Below are 15,137 nucleotides of genomic sequence, written 5' to 3' on the forward strand. Positions count from 1 at the left end.
TAACTTGAATGAGGCTGGGTCTGGGTCTGATTCACCCTTGTCTGATTGGAACGTACCAGGAGCTCATTCAATGTTTGAGAAGAGAAAAAAAAGAAGAAAAGGAAAAAAGGACAGAGAAAGGGAGCGAGGATGGGGATAAAAAGTGGTGTCTGTGAAAGGAAGGAAACTCAGGCTGACAGAAAGCTGAGAATGAACAGCTGACCGCCTGAAGAATACTCGTCAGTTAACAGATTTTACCTCTGCTTCTAATTAGTTTTATATTTGGTGAACCACTTAACAATTGCTCATAGCAGAGTTCTCCCCGTGGGTCCGTGCTGGAATCATCTGAGGAGTTTCTGTCAACCATGGGAGTGCAGAATGCCAGATTCACTATCTGTGTGAAGGGGGTAGCCGGGCACGTGTGTTGCTCCCAGCTGAGAGGTCCAGCCTCCCCAGCAGCACCCAGGCAGTCCACAGCCAGGCTGGAGAACACGTAGCCAGGCCCGCTCCCATGGTCTTCGGTGCCTGTGGGGAATCCCTGAGGCAGAAGCTTGCCAGAATGGGGCAGAGGGCAGAAAGAGGCCAGCTGGATTCTGGTGGGGCTACAGACTTGCCCTGCCCACTACTCACCAAAGCTTCTCTCCTGTGGGTGGTGGTTGTTTGCTTTTCAGGTTGCTCCCCTGAGGCCTGGGCAACAAGGAGCAACAAGGGAACGTGGAACAGATCTGCTGAATGTGACCCCCAATGCAGAAGACCGAGGTATGGATATTACTGGGAGACTTGGTAAAAAGGAGACAACTGGCAATGGAGCGGGTCATCCCGGGGTTTAGTGGGGATCCTGCCACTGAAGTATGAGAGACAGTAGAGAGGTCCAAGCCGGGGTGAGGACTTGGGGCGAACTCTGTGTGGATAATGATATTATGACATATTCTCCGTAGTGCCTTTCCCTTCTGTTTCCTGCTAGCTCAACCCCCTGCCTCTCCCATGACCATCCCACTTTAGAAGCTGGAGCTACAGTATTTACTGTGACTGTGATACCACAGAATACAGACATTCATCTCCAGAGGAGACACAGAAAAACTCTGGGCAAGATAAAGCTTTGGAAGAATCTATGATGAGGTATAGCTCATATCCTCCCAGCCTGTGGACAACAACAGTCTCTGAAGAGGGAAGGAAGAGACCTAGACATTGATGTGGATTGTCCAGAGGAGCCCTCAGGAGAAGTGTTATTGGCAGATACTGAGACAGGTCGGGATGATGGTGAGTGTGAGGAGAGAAGTGTAGCCCCCTCCCACACCGCCATTCCCTGGGCCTCTCTGTGGACTTGAGCTGGGGTGGCTGCTACGAAGCCTGGACAGATAAGCCCAAGCCACCTCACAGAGCTCCTCAGTGGCTGGAGACTCTAGGCCCAGCGCATGCTCTCCTTGACACTGTGCCAGTTCCCCAGAACAGGGCACAGTCCCAGAAGAAAAGCAGGAAGAGACCCTAACTTGCCTGAGATTGCTTTGTACACACACACACACACACACACACGGGGATGAGGGACAAAAATCAACAGAATGAAGCACAGTTACAGAGAAGTCAGGAATGTCACAGACCTCACACAGCTTCGTTGACAGGGTAACCCTCTCCCCCTAAGAGCCTTCCATTTATTGGGAGGGCAGATCAGAGAATTTATGGAATGAGGGGAGCTTCTGGCCATGACCTATGTCCCCGGGCCCCTCCACCTTTGAACAGGCTAGAGGAAATTCTCTGTGTGGGCCCAGAAGTTTGTATCGCCCATGAAACACTGGATGAGGATTAACAAGGAAAAGGAAACCAGCGGGGGCCAGTGAACAACAGGCCAATAAGTGCTGGATGACAGATAAGTTGGAATTTAATGAATGACGTCAGGTGGATGCCGAGAGATGGTGGACTGAGCCCAGCACCCCACACAGCGTGACAGAAAGCCTGCATCTGTTCAGGCACACCTCGGCCTCAGAATCCCACACACTCCCGTGACGCAGAGCTTTTCTTTGTTATCCCAGAGCTGTCTGCCTCACCCTGACTCTTCTGTGCCGGAGGAGTCTGTTTGCGTTGTCCGCTCACCTTTCCCCACTCACGCAGCACAAGATGGCTCATTCTTGCCAACCAGGAGGGAACGACAGTGCTGTTGTGTCTGCTCTGAGATTTCTCGAGAAACCTCAAAGAGGTTTCTTAGGAGAGCTTCCAGATTAGTTCAGGTTTTTCATTTCCTTTCCATGCTACATGATTTAAAAACTAAGCTGTTCCCCGACCCAACCACCTATCCATCCGTGCGATTCCATTCCTTCGCTGAGTGCCTGCTTTGGCACCCCATGCCTGTCGCTCACAGAACCTTTAACACACAGTGTTCCAACTGCAGAGTCCCCTGTCCTGCTCCCCTCTGCTGGGGGAGGGCAGGGGCTGCGTCCGTCAACACCGCCCCCCTCCCCTGACCTAATGCCAAGGACACAGCAGGGAAGAGGATTTCTCTAATTCAGCCAGGTCTTACTGAACCCTGCAGTAGAATTTGTGGTTTAGGCTTTCTGGCACTACACACATCACGTTTTCCTGGGGAACCTTTGTGGGCTTATGTCTTCACTTCTGAAATGCTTTGTTTTTTATTCTTTGCTCATCGTCAGGAGGCAACAGCTATGAAAAAATTTAGAATTCCAGGTCTTTTTCTTTTCTCCCACTCAATCTCCAAGTAAAATGCTATATAAACAAAAACCTAAATGTATTGAGAACAATCCTTCCCCTGGAAGAATTTTTCCCTGTGAAGAAAGTCACCTTTCTTAACTGATCTGTTTGATGAATTCACCTTTTTATCTCATTTATTTAAAATGAAAAACAAACGAACCAAAGTTTAATTATGCTGACAAGGGCGCTGTCTACTAAGGCCTTTTAGAACAAAGTGATGGCAGACACAGGTAACATTAACATACAAATAACAAGATAAGATCCGAATGTTGGCCCAAGTCGACTACGTTTTCAAAATCGTTTGAAAAAGATAAACAACATCGCAAGGGATCTCTGCCTTAATGAGCTCAGAAATTGTTTAGCGGACTGCAGTAGGGCTTAGTCTATGTAGGAAATAACAGGGAGGCAACGAAATTGTAGAGAAGAGGAAAGAACTCAGTAGGAACTAAAAATTAAGGAAGGAAAGAAGCAGCTGGAGAACGCAGAGCAGTAGTGGGGTAGAGGGTCACCAACTCCCTCAACGCCACTGATTATCTTCTCCTCTTTAGAAATTTACCAATAGCTGTTTGAACAGGAGAATTCACTCTGACCTTTTGTGTGATTTCAGTGGGGACCGCTCATGGGTTGGTGGTGGTCCATACAGCGCTGGACTAGAGAGAGCAAAGGTAGCTTCTGTTGCGGTCCCACCATGGGCTACAACAGGACATGAGTATACTGCTTCAGGATTTCTCTGCTTTTGTTTTTCTTCCACTTGCCCCCCCTCCACCCCCCGATAATCTCACCATGACAGATTTGTACCTCTAGAACGGATTACCATTTCCATTAATCAATGTAGGCTAATGAAATGTTTAAGAGTTCGGGAGCTGTATAACCAAGCACAGGGAACTTGACCTCCCTGTGCCTCAATTTCCTCATCTGTGAATGGGGAAAATAGCAGCTATCTCATAGGGTCATTGGGTCCTTCTGAGTAGACATGGAGAGCTCAGGACAACATCTGACATACAGGGTGCTCAAGACATGGAGACGGTCATCATTGCCACCATCTTTGCTATGCTGTCATCAAAATCACCACCATCATCATCCTTGCCACCTTACCTACTGTGTGCCAAGGCTGGGGCAGCAAACTCAAATGCTGCCTCCCCAGGGCCCGGGAGGAAACAAAACTGAGAAAAACAGCCAGGTATGTAATAGGGAGTAGAGATGACTGTGGCTATTTACAGAACACACGCTTATCTAGCATAGATAATATAATTAAAATATTTAAAATCCCTCTGCTTGCCAAAATAAAATGGATCTTAAGTCTAGATGCTAGCATATGCCCCTGCTGTGATAGAATCAAGGAGACCCTCCACAACATCTTTATGGTGAACCCCGGGATGAATTCCTGGTATGGTTTCTCACAAAGTGCTTCAGTATAGGCTGATAGTATCATCTAGTAAAAGTCATTCTGCTTTAGTCCAGAGGAGAGCTTTGGAGGCTAGCTTTGGGGCATAAAAAGACTCTCCATAAATACTAATTTTTAAGCTGAGCTTTGGAAGTGGAGAGACTCATCACAGATGAATACCATAAAAGGAAGCTCCTTTACCTTTACTCAGTGGAGGCCCCAATCTAATTACATGCCTCGTAGGGAATCACATCCATTCCCGTGGATTCCATCATAATATTGAATTTATGTTGATGACTCCTGAAGACATTTCATCAAATCAGAGCCCTCCTCTGAGCTTCAGACACAAGTGTATCGTTTCCCCACAGTTCCACTCGTCAGGCAGATTTCTCCACCTCACATGTCCAAAAGGTAACTTTTAATCTTTTTCCCTTAAAACCTGTTCCTCAGGGGCACCTGGGTGGCTCAGTGGGTTAGAGCCTCTGCCTTTGGCTCAGGTCATGATCCCAGGGTCCTGGGATCGAGCCCCACATAGGCTCTTTGCTTAGCGGGGAGCCTGCTTCCCTTCTCTCTCTCTGCCTGCCTCTCGGCCTACTTGTGATCTCTGTCTGTCAAATAAATAAATAAAATCTTTAACAATAACAACAAAAAAATCCTGTTCCTCAGTAAGTGACACCATCATCCTCGTAGCTACTCAGACCAGAAAGCAGGGAAGACTATCTCATGGCCAACTGGCCAGCAGGAAATGTCATTCCATCTCTGATCTGAGTCTCAGTTCTAACAGCTTCCCTGAACCTCTGCTGTCACCACCCTCATCTAATCACGCGTATCTCTTGCCTGGACTGCAGCAATAGTCCCTCGTCCAGTCTGCTTTTCCTCCTGTGCCCCTCCAAGCCATTTTCCCAAGCGAACTGCTTCCTCCACTCGTGACCTTTGCATGTACCGTTTCTACTTTCTGGATGTTCTTCCGCCCACTCTTGCCATCTCATTTTTAGACCTCAGTTTAAATGTCACAGCTTCAAAAAGCCCACCCTGAGCACCCTCGCTTAAAATAAGTCTCCTCCTGTGACTTTTTCTCTCTGCCCCTTATGTTTTGTTTTCTGTCATAGTTCTTACTACTCTTTACATTCTTTTATTAATGTATTTGTTTTTGCTTCCTTATACCTTGAGAACAGGGGCCCTGTGTACCCTTTTCCGTCTCTCCAGAGCCTAGAAAAATGTCTGTCTCTGGTAAATAGATGGTCCTGATATATTTCCTGAATAGAAAAAGAGAGAGAGAGAGAGAGAGAGGAGGAGGAGGACGAGGAAGAAGAAGAGAATGAGGAGAAGGAGGAGGAAGAAGAGGAGGAAGAGAAGAATGGACCAGAATCCCCCCCAATCCCTCTCTTTCTGGTTTCACTGACACTGCCCCACTGGATCCATACTGTACACATTGAGAATTTCCCCTGGAAATCTCACAGAAGCACCATGTTAAAGTATATGAAGATACAGGAATTGTGAAACAATTTAAAGGTCAAAACTTTGGAGAACTAGAAATTAATATTTGAAGGAAAAGTGTCACTCAGAAATGATGGACAAGCTCTCTAAATTGGTTGTTACATGAATCTGTGAAGGAACTTGAGGACTTGAAATTTTCGGATTTCTTAAGTGCTGTTTTGACTGATCTTTCCACAGACAATAAAATGCTATAGCGGATACACTTCTGTACATAACACACTGTGGATGAGTTTCTTATATGAAACCAAACTAACCCAGTTCTACTGGTTCTCCAGCTCTCCTCAATGAAATCGGGACCTTGGCCTGACAAATCTACGAGATACCAAGGCATTTCTGAGCGTTAGGAGCCTACAGAGACTTGACCTTCTCCTCCAACAGCAAGCAGTGATGTCCTATCCCCACTTGGGAGCTGATTCACAGGGGCTAAAAGCCCCATTCTGGCTGAGATAGATGGTGCTAATGGTCTCATTTGTCCTGGGATTATTTCAGTCCCGTTTTTCTAGTCTCCCTTGCTTTCTTTGTCACATTTCAAACACTGGATCACACCTTTTGCCTAGTCCTTGAGGCTAAATGTCTTTTGTCTTCTAGACTTATTAGAATTTGTGTCACCTTTTTTTTTTTTAATCTGACCAATAAAACATAATAAATATTTCCTGTCTCAGGATTTTCCCCAGGATCGTTACAGATTTATGCCACACAGACTTGGAATACCTTATAAGAAATGTACTCAGAAGAGAAAATAATGTCATCTTGGTCCTTTCATGTCTCTCATATCTCAGTAGGAAAGCTGGCTTTATTCTATCACTCTGATCCTTCTACTCTTAAATTTTAAGACTGTGGCAGGCTAACAAAACAGAACCAGGTGGTAAGAAGTCTGAAAATTCATCTGATGAATTAATGTAAAGGCTATAATAGGGGAAAAAATGTCTCCATAACATGAATCAACTTCTGCCTTTTTCTTAGATGCCTCTACATTTGACTTCTTCATTTTTGATGATTGTCAGAGCTAGTATTAGATAATCACAGTATGATTGAGATAATTTACATATGTTATTTCATTTAATTCTCATACCAACCCCGGCGCTTAGCATACCTATTTTTTTAGGAGAAAAAAAAAATGGTACTGAGATTTCTTCTGATTATAAAGCATTTAAGAGACTATGTCATGACTGGAACTTAAATCTTGGCTGACTACAAATGCCGTGCTTTTTCCACTGGGCACGACTCTCCTTAGTGAAGTGTCACTGTTCCTTACTTGGGAGAGATGATATGATGCTCCCGCTAATTTATTTCTTCACAGACTCTAACGTGACCGTAGCTTTTCATGGAGCACGTATATATCAGCACTTTGTATACTATAAATTACATGATTTCCTCTAAGCTTCTCTCCTACCAGTTCAAAAATAACAAAATGGAGAGGTTAAACTATAGCTGATTTTCTTTATTTCCCTTCAGGTGTTGACTAGAAGAGCTCTTCGCTAACAACTACTCCAGACCATATCATTAACCATATGAACGTGGGAAAGGTATGTATCAGACTATAACAGGGGCAAATACATCACTTTTGTTCCAGGGAGGGTGAGTACTTAATGTCCATTTAACTGAAGCATGCACTCCCCCATTTGTTCCTTCAGAACAATGAGATGACTGTAAAAATCCAGCTTAGCAAAACTGGATTTAATTCAGTTAGCCCTGTGGTGAGATGCCGCCCAGCAGTCCAGCACCAGACAGCCTCATTGATTTATTTTCCTCTCCTTTCTTTCTCTGTCATTTCCATTTTCCTTCATTTCTTTCATACACAGGCTAAAGTTGGTAATTACTCTTCTGTTTCTTGTTCAAATGAGGATGGGTAGAGAATATTTCAACACTGACCTTCACAGTTAGTCAGTAAGGAATCCTTGCCTCAAGCTCCCTCAAGCACCGCCCCAGGTGCCCCAACGGCCACATCCCAGCAATTACCCTGCCCCTCTCCCTGTCCCCACTGTCCAGCAACTAAATGGCTACAACCCTGCTCCAGCACAAGGACCAACTTATCAGCCCTGCTTCTCTTAGCATTTGTTGCAGCAAAAGGTAATAACGTAAATGACTTTTCACATTTCTATTACCTTGGGCCCAAAGATCTCAAATGGAATATTCTCAAATTGAATTTTTGTTTGTTTGTTTCGTAGACCATAATGGGTTCCCAAATCCATAAATCTGTTTTAAATTCAAGTTCCATAATCTCAAATTCCAGAGCTCTCGAATCTCTATGAACTTCAACTTTTTTTTTTCATGTTAACACAACATGTGATCAAAGATAGGGTATTTATTTTCAATTATATAATAAACGTTGAGAATTAAGGAATCATCATAAAAACAAGTAACGCAATTAAAACTGAACTTTAAAACTGGTACATTCATTTTTAAAACCTTGATCCACTTCTTTCTCCCCAAAGCAAACATTATTAATGGAGTAATTCATTTTCCCCCTTTGTCACCAGGAAAAGAAGAATCACGGCGCCTTCAGAATCTGATTCCCTGCCTGCTGAGCACAGCGTACAATTAAAGTACAAATAAATAAAACAAATTATGCCATGTATTTGTTCATTCTTTTCACTCTGGAAAGATTTTAGGCGGCCTGTTGTTTATTACAGGGCAGAATGGGTAGGAACAATGTGATTTTAGTTTGTTCGGCCTGTTTAGAATGTGAACTCTGGGAAGAAGAGGCCATACTTTTGGGGTGCCATCTATGGGTGCACCAAAATTAAATTTTCCATTTTCACTATGAAGAACAGGAAGTATTTGGGTTGATCAGTAAAATAAGGTGGAAGAAGCAAAAATTCATACCAAAGAAATCTTTTGGTTTACCATCCAGTAGTAGTGTGAACTTGTCAGCTTTTTTTATGACCTTCAATGACCTATGGGCGCCCTTATCTCCCATTAATGGACACTGTATGTTTCTGTTTCTTTCTTGAACAGGTATTGGGCACATCATGTTGGATTTGGATGTGACTGTCGCTTTGACTCTATGGGATATGGAACACCCTTCTGGTGGAAGGTGAGGCCTTTGAAGAAACAGAGGACATTATTACCACTTATCAGAAAGAGGCCAAGTTTCAGAACCTGGACAACTAAACTTGCACAGGAGGGAGCAAGGAAGACCTTACCATCTGGTTCTAGAATTAGCAGTGAGCAGAGGGCTAGACCTGGACACAGACATGATGGGATTTTAGAGCACAAATTTACTACCTGATCCTGTTTAGCTGTATGCTATTCCCTCCAATTATTCTTTTTTTTAATCTCTTAGCTAGTGTTTTACAAAGTGTAGTCTTTGGTCAGACCAGACTCATCCTGGATATAGTAAAACAGGATCTTTGGGGCTTTGTTATCAGATATTAAATGGGCCTTCCAATTTGAGATTCACTGCCCCAGTCTTTGGTAAAGCCTTATTTTAATATTCCCATCTTTTCAGCCATTCCTCTGAGCAGATCACAAGTATACTCATGTTACACGTGTGACAAGAATTTTAAGAAGAAACACCCAACACCTAAGACCTGTGGGCAAGGGGTGGATGGCCAATGGCAACTAGTGGTAGTTTCCAGAAGGAGAAAGTTGCTCTTGGCAGGGAAGGACAGAACCAGAGCAAGGAGGAATCTGGGCTGGGAAGTAGAGCAGTCCTTCTCTTTGAGGTAGATTGCCCTCTTTCCAACCTGAGAGGAGTTTGATTTCATTAAGGGAAGTGGTCCTTGTCTTTATAATCCTGTATTTTTGTGTTTCACATAAAGGACTCCTTTAAAAAGTTAACCAGAGAGAAATACACTCAAGAGGAAATGATACAGATTTTTTTAAAATTTATTTTTTATTTTCATTATAACAGTATTCATTATTTTTGCACCACACCCAGTGCTCCATGCAATCCGTGCCCTCTATAATACCCAACACCTGGTACCCTGACCTCCCACCCCCCGCCCCTTCAAAACCCTCAGATTGTTTTTCAGAGTCCATAGTCTCTCATGGTTCACCTCCTCCTCCAATTTCCCCCAACTCCCTTCTCCTCTCTATCTTCCCATGTCCTCCATGCTATTTGTTATGCTCCACAAATAAGTGAAACCATATGATAATTGACTCTCTCTGCTTGACTTATTTCACTCAGCATAATCTCTTTCAGTGCCATCCATGTTGCTACAAAAGTTGGGTATTTTTCCTTTCTGATGGAGGCATAATACTCCATAAAACTACATTGAGGTATCACCTTACACCAGTTAGAATGGCCAAAATTAGCAAGACAGGGAACAACATGTGTTGTTCCCTGTCTTGGAGGGGATGTGGAGAAAGGGGAACCCTCTTACACTGTTGGTGGGAATGCAAGTTGGTACAGCCTCTTTGGAGAACAGTGTGGAGATTCCTCAAGAAATTAAAAATAGAACTTCCCTATGACCCTGCCATTGCACTACTGGGTATTTACCCCAAAGATACAGATGTAGTGAAAAGAAGGGCCATCTGCACCCTAATGTTTATGGCACCAATGGCCACGGTCGCCAAACTGTGGAAAGTACCAAGATACAGATTTTTCTAAGAAAAAGAAGCTTTGGGTGTCTCTGGCCAAGACAAGACCCACTGAAAGCAACAAAAAGGGAAAAGGAGCTTCTGTGTTCCAAAGAGAGTGTTTCTCCAGGCCATTCTAGAAGAGGACCTGATTGCCTATCAAAGAAGATCACGTGGATCCAAGCCCCAAAGTGCTAGTGAATTGCTGAATAGAAAAGTGATCGTGTAGTAGCTCAGCCAGGGCATTAACTCTTAGAAACATCTAGAGGAAGCCAAACATGCCAAAGCAGATCTCCACTCTCCAGTAAGAGGAGGCAGGATAAGTTTTTCCACTCACAAGTTCTTAGTTTTCTTTGACTTCGTATAGTTTTCTTTGACTTAGTATTTCTTGACTTACATATTTCGGTAAATTAGCCTTTACGGTGTCACTCTAAATAAGTAGCCTTTTTGTACAGTGACTGGTGTCTGTTCCCTGGGCTTATTAAAGTCTCCAATCTTAACTACGCTGGAGCCCAAACCACAGTGCTTTTGATGTCCTCAGAATCAGCTTCTTAGTCAGCCAAGAAGGCCAAGAAGGAAAGGTCTCAACCGGAGTATGAACGCACCAGGAATTTGCCAAAAAGCTCAGTGCTCTCCTGTCGGCTAAGGACATGGAAAAGGCCCTGACCCAGGAGGTCAATTCGCTGAAAGAATCTTCTCTATAGCTAGAGAGACTTGGCGACACCCTTTCTTCTTCTGATCCCAGGTCTCTGAGGAATCTTCGCGGCATCATCATGAACTCCCACGTGGCTGCTCGCCCACTTACAGGGTCACAAGGGGGATCTCTGACCAGAAGCTGATCTGTTCTAAGGTCTAGGCAGCATCCGCATCATCTGAAAGCTTGTTAGGAATGCAGAATCTGAGGCCCCTCTGCAGGCCAACTGAATTTTACCCAGAATCTTTAAGCTTAAGGATTAAATCTTAATCCTTAAACTTAAGAAAGACGAAGCTGTGGCATCTAGAGAGCTCCCTATTTGGAGCCTATTTTATGCAGAAGATCTAAGTTCATAGCCTGGCAGGTAGACACTGAATGACAGGGTGGGGGAGGGAGGCAGACACCACTCTTCCTAACAGTCAGAGTCTGTGAAGCTTATGCTGCTTTTCTTCCTTCATGTGTATGTAAGTGGCACTGACTCTAACAATTAATGATATATCTTTAGGAGAAGTAGCTCCCAGCTATGGTATCAGGAGAAATCCTCCTTGTGCTTCTGACAGTAGGGAGAGCCTCTGGAAGAGAACCAAACCTGGACACCATCCCCCAAACCCACATGACTCCTGAAGTCCCCCAGGAGGGTTGGCCCATCCCAGGGTTACTCAGCCCTGACTGTTCATCCGAAACACCTGGAAGCACTCAAAAACACCAATACCCAGCCCCACCTCAGACCAGTTATATGGGAATTTCTGGGTATGAGGCCCTGTGCAGAGCTATTCTTAAAAATTCTTGGGTATGCAAGGCAGGCTAACGCAGAATTAAGAAATGAATAGTGTGTCAGAGAGTGTGTGACAAAGTGGCATTTCCATGTGTTCCTCAAGCAACCCCAGGAGATGTAGGTCCACAGTGTAGGGACAGGAGAAGCTAGGGAGACTTAGGGACAGGGGAGGACAGCTAGACACTGGGCTTTATCCTCAAGGAGACCCCATTCAAAGACCTGAATGTCTTTGGGTGCTTTCCCTTCCATTAAGAGGATAAGCAATGCAGTTTCCAGTCATCAACATTTCCAACTGAACATTTTCATTCTTTTTAGGTCTCTCCACACCTGGAATGGTCTACCTTTAACACCACCTGTGGTTTTGGCAGTATAGAGGGGAAAAGAAAGAAAGAAAGAAAGAAAGAAAGAAAGAGAGAGAGAAAGATAGATGCAAAATGAAGTTTGGCTTCCCCCACATTCGCACTTTCTTTGAAATTCATGTGTTTGTTGAAAATAGTGTATCATCGGGGAACCTTGGCCAGGCATGCCTGGCGGTGTCTCTGGCTCCACTGGGAACAACGGGGTGGGGTGTGGGTTCAAGGAACCGATGTCAGGGATGGCTGTGATGTGGGTGTGGAATAAACCTTTCCCAGCATACACTAGGTAGTGTTCGTCAAGTTGATGGCTATGACCCATTAGTTTGTCATGAAATCTATTTTAAAGGTCACATCCAGTCTTTTTAAGCTGGGTAAAATGGCATGGAATAGAATAGAAACTATCAGAGCTCACAATCCATCCCATATGTAAGGATAATGATTTTTTTTTTTTAAAACTTTGACGTAGAGTGTGCAAGTATCTGTGTATGTGCACTGGTTTACAATGGAAAATGTACCTCTTTCTATGGTTATGGTCAAAGCATTTGAGGACCACTGAATTGCATTTCTTAGCTGCCAAATAAAAAATAAATTTTCCTGGACACAGTCTGTGGGTACAGCGGTCTGTGGTGCTGTGGGACTGGCCATAGGGAAGATAAGCCTCAGTCTCAGCCTGACAGAGCTCAGACTGTGGGAACAGGCAGAGGAGGGGAAGAAGTTCTAACAACAGGTGCACGGAAGTTCAGGGGCCTGGGGCAGGCCTGAACCATGGACTCAGACAACAGCACTGTCCTTAAGATGGTGAGAACTGATCTTCAATTTTCTTGTACTCACCCCAAATTTAGACACAATCTGACGGGTTTATGTGTCAAAAGAACTTGACCCACAGTCTAGAACTGGTTTTCAGGAGTTTCCTTTGTTGAAAGTTGACAACTTTCTACCAGTTTTCAACCCCACGAATTAGCCATAAAAGTAGGTATGCTACTCCAAGGGAAACCAGTATTACTATCTACTACAGGTGTATATCTGTAAGTTGTCACTTTACATTACAAAAGACATTTTTGTATTTCTGAAAAGTCATTGAGTTTATGAGTGCATTTCCTGTAATTAAGTTTACCGTAAACAGAGGCTTCATAGAAATATGCCCCTTTTTCAGACTCCTCCCTGCATTAAGGGAGGAGTGTCTCTTTTCATTAATGATTATTTGATAAAACCAAGATTTCTCTAGTTATTCACCTTAATTTGGGGGGTGGGGAGTTTGGATTCAGGGGATTCCAATTCTCCCAGTAAGAAACAACAATAACGGAAGTCGAATATCCAGGTATCATATATGTGAACGATACAACTGCCATCTTAGCAGCAGAGCTAGCCAATGAAGAAACAGCAATAAAGGTCTGGGCAGACACCTAACTGATAAAACCCATTTCCTCTCCTCACCCTTGCTGACTTGGACCATCAGGTGAGATGGTCACAGGCCCGTTGAAGGTGCAGGAGGTTGTTCTGCCTTCAAGGTCTATGAATTGGCTGCTTATCTCAGAGAGCCTTGTCTGAGGAGACAGGGAGGACATGCCGGCTGGAAATGAGAAGGAGCTGCCTGGAACCCTCGGAAAAGGATCTTCCTGAAAGGGACGATGCGGGAGGGCTGTGAGCCCCCAAACTCCGAGAGAGGGGTCATTTGGTTAACAGATTTCTCCCCTTTCAGAAGGAATCCTGAATCATTGCTAAGAATGTCAGGGATTTTAATTTTGTAGCTTATCCAGAAGCCAGTTCCCAATGGATTTTTCCTTTCACTTGAACTGGATGCTAGTCAAGATGGACTTTTCCACTGGGCTGTGGTGAAGGATACTGTGGAGCCGCACTTACATCTGGGCAACACGATGTGTACGTTTCTTAGGTGAACCCCTCAGAAATGCCTCTGCTGCTAATATTGAGAAAGAATGCATCCCTTAATTTCCCTTTGATACAAACAATGATAACATATGTCACTCTACCGTCAGAAATTACGTTTCCATCCATAATCATATTTGATGTTTATGACAACTTGCAGAGAGAAATTGAACATTTAGTGTCATCTACCATTACAGATGAGAGAACAGAGACACAGAACCTTGATAGGAGTCTCCCTCATGTCTCCAGATAGCAAAAAAGACTAAATGAATCCAATTATACTGTCTTCCAGCAATGCCTCTTTCTACGACCCCACACAGAGAGAGGAGAAGCAGTGATGAACCCAGGAGTGGGGCTCATTATCCCTGGTGGGCTGTGAGCTCCCCACCCTGCACCAGGGGTGCAAAGGCAGGAGAAGGCACCCACACTGGGGTAAGTCTGCCACTGTCACTGGTACACTCAGTAGCCCATGTCCCACCACTGTCTGGGTAAATGATCAGCCCAGGACAGACACAGGTGTTATTGTAACTAAGAGACAGGCCTTTGGGCTGCCTTGAAGTAAGCAGAATCGTGGGCAGAGATCACAATACCACAAACACCGAGCCACAGATGGGAAGTTCAAATAACAGCTCTGCCACTTATTACCCAGGAGGCTTTGGGCACTCACTCCACCTCTCTGAGCCTCAACTTTTCTTCTGTAAAATGGGACAGTCCACATTCAGGGTCATTGTAAAAATCAGAAATTTGCACATAGCAGGCACTTAAATAATTGGGGGAGGAGGGAAGGTTTTATTATTATCTTAGGCCCCCACTGGGGCATACTATACTTGAAATAGACCCTGTTACCACACACTTTATTATGAAAAGTAAATTAAACAGTCCTTATGTTCCTAATGTCAAAAAAGAATGGTTATGGAATAAAATATTATGAAGTATTTGATCAAATGCAGATGCCATGCCTATACTTGGGCTATAATACTGAGACCCACATTCTTGCTTTCTTGGGCAAAACTTCACAATCATTTATTGTAAACCAGCCCCCTGGATCGTTCATGTCCTTGACCCAGGCCACGTTCTTGCCTGCCTTACATCCTTCAGCATGTCCCTGTAGGGAAAAATTTTCCTTTTCTGGGAATCTCCATATATTCTGACTAAATCTTCTTAAAAGCATGGTCAGAAATGTCAATGGGGTCTTAGGAGTGTTGAGGTGACCTAGGAGGGCCCGATCCTGCCCTGTGGCACATTGCCTGCCCATCCCCATGAATCCGTGAGATGCCAAGGGAGATACAAGCAAAGTACAAGGATGGACTAACATAGCAATGAGCACGCTGCCCACCTACTTCA

The 15,137-nt window shown here is 44.3% G+C and overlaps 1 protein-coding gene and 1 long non-coding RNA gene across 4 annotated transcripts in view; one reads left to right on the forward strand and one right to left on the reverse strand.

Moving 5' to 3' along the window:
- KCNAB1 (potassium voltage-gated channel subfamily A member regulatory beta subunit 1) overlaps nt 1-15,137 on the reverse strand; it is a 389,892-nt gene that overhangs the window by 187,669 nt on the left and 187,086 nt on the right. The window lies entirely within an intron of this gene.
- Nucleotides 366-11,943, forward strand: LOC116591279. 2 transcript variants are annotated; one of them, XR_004285926.1, is made up of 5 exons: nt 366-500; nt 651-738; nt 7,016-7,086; nt 8,519-8,597; nt 11,869-11,943. It is a non-coding gene; the product is annotated as an uncharacterized LOC116591279 (long non-coding RNA). The 2 variants fall into 2 exon arrangements; XR_004285928.1 differs by lacking the exons at nt 8,519-8,597; nt 11,869-11,943 and adding an exon at nt 8,041-8,128 and having other exon boundaries at nt 368-500.

This window comes from Mustela erminea, chromosome 1 (genome assembly GCF_009829155.1).
Source record: "Mustela erminea isolate mMusErm1 chromosome 1, mMusErm1.Pri, whole genome shotgun sequence".
Lineage (NCBI taxonomy): Eukaryota > Metazoa > Chordata > Mammalia > Carnivora > Mustelidae > Mustela > Mustela erminea.